Source organism: Hipposideros armiger, unplaced genomic scaffold (assembly GCF_001890085.2).
Source record: "Hipposideros armiger isolate ML-2016 unplaced genomic scaffold, ASM189008v1 scaffold_212, whole genome shotgun sequence".
Lineage (NCBI taxonomy): Eukaryota > Metazoa > Chordata > Mammalia > Chiroptera > Hipposideridae > Hipposideros > Hipposideros armiger.
The window spans coordinates 2,441,072-2,448,186 of record NW_017731562.1 but is presented as its reverse complement, the minus strand read 5'-3'; the positions used below and the strand labels follow the sequence as shown (position 1 = coordinate 2,448,186).

Here is a 7,115-nt window from a genome sequence, read left to right as displayed (position 1 = left end):
TCGGAGGTCCCCAGAAATGCAGTTCTTCCCTCAGTGCTCTTGAGCTATTTCAGGATTGTTCCAGAAAATCCATTGCCTCTTTACTCCAATCCAGTTTAAATTGGCTTTGGTACTTGGCAACCGAAGAGTTCTGACTCAGGAATGCCTATTTGAGCATATATTGTGTTGCCATTTAATGGTACTTACTGGAATACAATTTGTTGGAGAACTATAAATATTGGCATAGCAAGTTTACTGTCCTCTATTACGTAATGTATTGCATATTGCCAGAAGCATTTAAAACAATTTGCCAGAGCAATTTGCTTTTAACTTGGCCTACTTTGTTAAGCTCTATTACAAAGCTTATATTAAGAATGAAGTAAATTGATTGCTGAAATTAGGGACCTTTCTGAAGTCTAAAATTTTATTTCAATTTTTTATTATTCAGAATACTTTTAAAGCACTATTGGTGTTTAAGAGATAAGTTTGTGCTATGCCTAAATTATATACCACATCTATTTACACACATACAGATGATACTACAAATATTCAAATACTTTTAGCTTATGTCAACTAGTAGTGAGGAGACCTCGATTCTGGTCTTTGATGTTTTGTTAACTAACTCTTGAGTTGGGTATGTTGCTTAAGTTCTCTGGGTCTCAGGAAAATGAGGGTGTTTGAATAGACAGGGTGTCTTCCAGCTTTAAAACCCTATGATTCCACAACTAGAAAAATAACTTAGTTTTGTTAGAAAAAGGTTTTGCTGATTTTACCAAAAAAAAAAAATCAAACACAGCTTTTTCACTCTTTCCTTTGGCTTGTTTACCAAAAATATTTTGTGAAAGTGTGACTGGGGAAAGAAACAAAAAAAAACAAACCACCTGACACAAGTGAATGCAAACTATGTTGGCCTTGGAAAAAGTTCTCTTGTCTAAAGGACTCCAAATACATTGGCCTAGATGTAGAACTAATAAATGGTCAAATTAAAACAAAACAAAACAAAACAAATAAAAACCCAAAACAACACGCAAAAAAAATTCTTAAAAGTGTTATTTTTGTAATTTCAGAACCATGAAGATATATTTTTTCTAAAAAAAAATACCAGATCTTTTTAACCATCTCAGTGAAACAGAACATTTTTGAGCTCGGAATTAAAATGTCAAGTGTAGGGGCCGGCTGAGTGGCTCAGTTGGTTAACAGTTAGCTTAAGAGTGCCAGCTCTGAGCAGCAGGGCAGCCGGGTCGATTCCCACATGGGATTGTGGCTATGCCCACTCGCAGCTAAGACTGAACTCGGCACCTCAAGCTGAGCTGCCACCTGGATGGCTCAGTGGATAGAGCATGTGCTCTCAACAACAAGGCTGCCGGTTCAACTCCCACATGGGATGGTGGCTATGCCCACCTGCAACTGAGATTGTAACACAGCATCTTGAGCTTAGAGGCCATGAGCTGCCGACAGGCAGCCAGATGGTGACTGGTGCACTCCACAACTAGGATTGAGGAACAACAACTTGGCTGGTCCCCCTCCCCAATTCCCGAACACTGTTCCCCTCCCCCAATTTCCCAATTAAAAATAATAATAAATATTATTAATATTATAATATAATATAATAAATATTATAAAATAATAACAACAAAATAAAATGTCAAGTGTAAAAACTGATAAACTGAGTACTCAATTAAATTTTTAAATAAAATTAAGTGTTTTTCTGAAAAATTCAATAATGTATTAAATTACATTGTTAAAAGAAATGCTATACACCTTTAGATTTTAAAGTACAACAATATGTTGGCAATCTTTCAGAAATTAATTTTGAAATGTGAAAGAAATAACTGCTAATTTCCATTTTTGTTTTGCCCCTAAAGGTAAGAATGAAGAACACCAACCTAGGGCTACAATCTTGATACCACCATCTCATAGCTTTGTGAGTGTATTATGTTAGGCAATTTTGGTTGCAAGATACAGAAGCTCAAACATGGGACCTTAGGGAATAGGGTGTTGATTCCTGTTCGGTTGGTGTGTGTAAAGAATACACATGCAAATTAGAAAAACTGAAATCTCAGCCATGCTATCAGGTTTCCCAGGAATAACAGAAAAGTTGAACAATTAAACCTCCCAAGAGAGGAATGCAAATTGAGTTTTGGCTTTCTGGAACACGGAATCTGAAGGGTGGTCAGAACCCAAGGTATCAGGAAGAGTTTGTGGATCTTTTCTTTAGAGCAGGGGTTCTCATCCTGCTGAAACAACCCAATCACCTGGGGAGCTTTTTAAAAATACACATTTTAAAGCTCCATCAGCAGATTCTTGTCTAGTACGTCTGGGGAAATGCCTGGATCACTTTGTTTTTGAAAAGCTTCCAGCTGGATTTTGAATGCCCTGCCCTATGTATTGCCTGATTTTGCTATTTTCTTGGAGTCTGCTGCATGACACCAAGTTGGACACTCCCAGTTGGCTCCCTCAGCTTCCACTATATACGTCTTTTCTTGACAAGACTCACTGCCTCACCTCCTTCAAGACTCAGATGTCACCCTCTCATTGAGGCCTTTTGTATCCCTATTATTGAAAAATTGTACCCCTCCCTACCCCCTGTACTTTCTATTCCCCTTCCCTGCATTGTATTTATCCAATACTTATCACCCTCTAACATACTATTGAATTTACTTATTTATTATTTATTGGCTGTACCATCCACCAAAAGGCAAGATCTGTGAGGTGGAATTTTTGTGTATTTTGTCCATACTATATCTCCAGCTTCTAAATCAGAGAAGATACGTCATAAATAGTTGTTGAATGAATGAGTGAATAAATGTGTGAATGCATGTTTTCTGCTTAGTCATTGGCTGATATTACCAGTCTGCTCACTGGTGGTCTGTCAGGACCCTGACCCGTGGCCACCACCCTCTGTGTCTCCTTTTGGATTCAGCTTCCCCAATTAATTGTTTGATTGGACCAGCTTTTTTGGATTGAGATTTTTTTTAGTGGTTTATAGGTCAGATGCCCTCCCAGAGGTAATCAGCTGTGATTCTGGGATTACACATCACAAAAGAGCACTGCCTGGGGCCTCCTTTTCAGCAGGAGCTGTGGGTAAGCAGTTTCTCCAAAAAGCCAATTTTGGTGCAGAGTGAGTGTTCAGTAAATTACCTAACACAGCCGAGCTTCAGGAAAATGACATTACAGTACCTGTCTGTCTTAGCTCAGCAAGTCCTTCAGAAGTTCCAGGGTACAATGCATGGGAAACACACGCACATAAAAGGTGTTTTCAATATTAACTTATTATAAAATAAAACAAGATGAGTGTGAGAAGTTATATCATTTTAGGTGACATTTTAATGTGGCATTTAATAAAAAGCCTAAAGGGAGTTGTAGAGGAGAAATTAGGAATTTAGGAACTTGTTGCTTCAAGTACCTTTGGGATACTTTTTCTCACCCTGATAGTTTTTAAATGTTATTCTCATTTCACTGATTTCTACTTGGCAGGGGTTCCTCATACATAACTTCCAAAATGATATTTAGGACAAGTAAATGCAAAGATCTGCACTTAGTCTCCAAAATTAATTGCACTCATCCGGGTTGGAAGAGGAGGTAGGTAAAGGTTATGTGTATATACATATATACACTTAAAAATATTTTGGGGTATTTTTGTTTGTTTTTAATTGGCAAAAACTTGATGTTTATGAACAACGTGGGGTGGTAGAAAAATATTACTGTGATATCGAACTGAATTTTGAAATATCATAAGAATGCAGAAAATTATACTTCTCTACTCTTCTCTTTATACCTGGAATGTTGGAGTCAGTTCTAGATACCACATAGAAGGGGCACTAGGGTATGGTTAGATGATAATGCTTGGAGGATATAATCAGGGCATGTGACAGAAGGGTGGTGTGAGAAGGCACCTGTTATGGTTGCAGACTTCAAATGTTTAAAAGCTATGTATGGAAGAGGAATTAGTACTAGATTCGGATTCACTGGGCGCTTTAATACACATTGTACTTACATTTATAATAATGATTTAAGGTCTGATTATTATTGTTTTCCCCTTTTAGAGTTGAGCAAACTCATACTTGGAGCCGTTTCGCACTACTCCAAGGTCATATAGCTAGGAAGTTGTAGATCACAGCGCTTTGGAGTTTAAAACCAGTGGTGTTTCTACCAATACAGTAGCTACCTACCAAATTTATAGGGAGACACGTTTCAGCTCATTGTAGAGACTAGTAGGGACTGTTCAATGATGAATACCATTGTGAGGTAGTGAGTGGTTCCTTATCACTTGGAGTTCGAACATATGCTGGACAGCTATTTTGTTAGGATCTGGTGTCCCCTCAATTTATACATATATAAAGAAAGATATGCTTACCTTATTAACAAAATATTAAAAATGAATTCTCATCATAGAGCCAAAGGATCTCCAGAAATGAGGCCTAGTGAATTTAAATGATTGAGCTGTGTTCATGCCATAGTTATTGAAAAATAGAGCATCCAAACTTTGTTCTCTGTATTTACAGTCCGCTGTTTTTTTTCTGGTGCAGCAGTTACCCTTATCTAATAACTGGGTAATCCAGTGTGGAACTAGAGGGTGTGGAAAGAGGAAAGCAGGGATGCTTTGTGAATCACTATAATGAATTACTTGGCATGCTCTTGCTATATTAAAACAAGCCAAGAATGTGAGTTGGTAGTAGGAGCATGCTACCTAGGAAAGGAGAACAGAATACTGTGGAAGGTTCAGGAAGGTAGGGACTGTGGATTGTGTTGTATATCCTTCTTGTTGAGTAGATGCTCAACATCTATTTGTTGGAATGAATAATGTCATCAATACTTTAACAAACATTTAAACAAAACCTTCTTAGTGCTGAGTGGAGTGCTCTGTCTGGGAGCTAAAAATGAAGTAGACAAATGTCTCTGTTCTTTTTTTTTTTTTTAAAGATTTTTATTTTTTATTTTTTTTTAATTGGGGAACTGGGGGGATGGGAACAGTGCTGGGGAATTGGGGGAATGGGAACAGACAAGTTCAGACAAGTTGCTGTTGTTTTGTACTTCAGTCTAGTTGTGGAGGACGTTGCTTCACTGGCCCAAGTTGGCACCATCATTGCGCTCTTCCAGGGCGAGGCAGATCAGTCACCGGCTTCTGGACAGCCGCTCACTGTGGCTGCTGGCCACTCACGCTGGCTGCTGGCTACAGATGGTAGCCCATGGCAACCCACTGCCACAGGGGGTGCAGCCTATGCAGTCGCCACGTTAGCCCAGCTCCAGGTTGAGCTGTTGTTCAGCATCTTAGCTGTGGAGGGCAGTGTCACTGGTCCTCATATGTGGGATCCGAAAGGGGGCCCTCTGGCGTCCCAAGCCAGTTTTTAACCATCGCCCCACTCGGCCGGCCCTCTCTGTTCTTTTAAGGAACTCACAGCCTAGTAAGAAAAGATCATCAAGCAAAGCAATGGGAAAAAAAGGAAAGCGCTAAGGGTTATCATAAAGAATAGATAAAAGGCTCTACGAAAACAGCAAGAAAAGGGCATTTAATTCAATGGGAGTGTGTAGGGTGAGGATATGAGTGTGGTGAAAGGAGAGGACAGGGAATTTTCCAAACAGGAAATGATGTGCTACCTTCATTATCTTGAAGGGTAAGAGGAGTTCACCTGGTTAAATGGGGGATGGATTTCAGGTGGGGGAAAATATGCAAAGGCAAAGAGACAGTCTGTTGAATCTGTGTGTGACATGTGATGGGAGTTGGACCTGGAGCTGAAGAGGTCTAGGGGATCAGATTATAAGTGGCTTTGTATACCATAGTAATTAACTTAATCCTGATTTTCTAGGCGGAGTGCCTCTAAGAGACTTTAAAGACGGAGGATCTGCATTTTTGGAGCATTCTCTGGCAGTCATATAAGAAAGGAGCAGAAGTGAAATTAGAAAGGCTTGACCTCAAGAATGGCAAAGAGGTTGAAGTGGTGCAGGTAGATTATTAGTCACAGAATTAAGAGGAAGAATTCATCCATGGGATTTTAAATCAGAGAGCTTTAGGAGAGAGAAATTTAGTTGCCTAGTTGTTGGAATGGCAAGATTTTATCAATGGAATCAGGTGGTACTAAAGTGAGTAGCAGATGAGTAATATGGAAGGCCTGCGATTGGGACCACATGGCTGCCCTGAGTTGGTGTATTAACTGATGACTCTTTTGAACTGAATTCAGGAAATGACATAAAAACGATTTGCGCAATAAAATGAGAAGAACGAAGACTCTGAAGTCAGTACATTTGGAGAAAAATAACTAGGGTTGGTGGAGATGGGGAAGTAGCTGTTGTCAGAGGTCCATTTGTGGATAAATTTTGGAGAGTCCAATGGAAAGATCCGAAGAGAAAACAAATGCCCTGAATCCAGCTTCTCCTCACTACAACCCATTCCCCATCCAGCTGCCTTCAATCTTTCAGTCATACCACCTCGTGTGTGTGTACGGCAGTGGGTATGTATAGGAAAAGGAATTCCAACAAACCGAGGATGACAATGTTAGAATTTCGAAAAATTGCAGACCACATCCTCGAACCTACATATTTCAGGTTAAGCTATGGCTTCCTGGCTCTAAGGTCCAGTGCCCTTGCCACTACCCCACACCGCCTGCGGGCTTGGGAGCTTGCAGCTCGGGGCGTGGTGAGGTCCGCAGTGGCCGCGGGGGTGCGTCGGCGGCCCCCTCGGGGTCCCGCTCCCAGCCCCCAAACCCCGTGAGACTCCCAGCCCCGCCCCCTTCCCCTTGCCGGGCGGGGTCTCTGCGCAGCCGCTACCCCGGCGCGTGCGGGGTCGCGCGGACGCAGGTCGGGCGGCGGGTACCGGGAGATCGCCGGGCCGCCCGCGCCGCCGCCCCTTGCTTGACGCACGCAGGGGCCGGGACGCGATTTGCCGCGAGTGACTGGAACCGCCGCCGCCTGGGCCCGCTCCGCCCCCAGCCCGCCTTCTCCCGCCTCGCCCTCTGCCTCCGCCTGCGTTTCGCTCGCGTCCCCGCGTCCTCCCCACCGGCCCGGAGCAGCCGGTCGACAGCGCCAGCCAGGTGAGCGTGGCCGCCGCGCGGCCCGGGCGGCCCGAGCGGGAGGAGCGCGCAGGCTCCGCGGCCGGGCGGCGAGCGCGGGCGGGCGGAGGAAGCGGCGGCGGCGGCGGG

At 42.7% G+C, this 7,115-nt stretch overlaps 1 protein-coding gene across 1 annotated transcript in view; it reads left to right on the top strand.

Annotated features, from left to right (window-relative positions):
• Positions 1-6,749: 6,749 nt before the first annotated feature.
• The window catches only part of SESTD1 (SEC14 and spectrin domain containing 1), a 97,260-nt gene continuing 96,894 nt past the window's right edge, over positions 6,750-7,115 (top strand). Inside the window, exon 1 of the mRNA XM_019654027.1 lies at positions 6,750-7,007. The gene's annotated coding sequence lies outside the window, so the exon portion shown is untranslated. The remainder of the gene's footprint in view (positions 7,008-7,115) is intronic.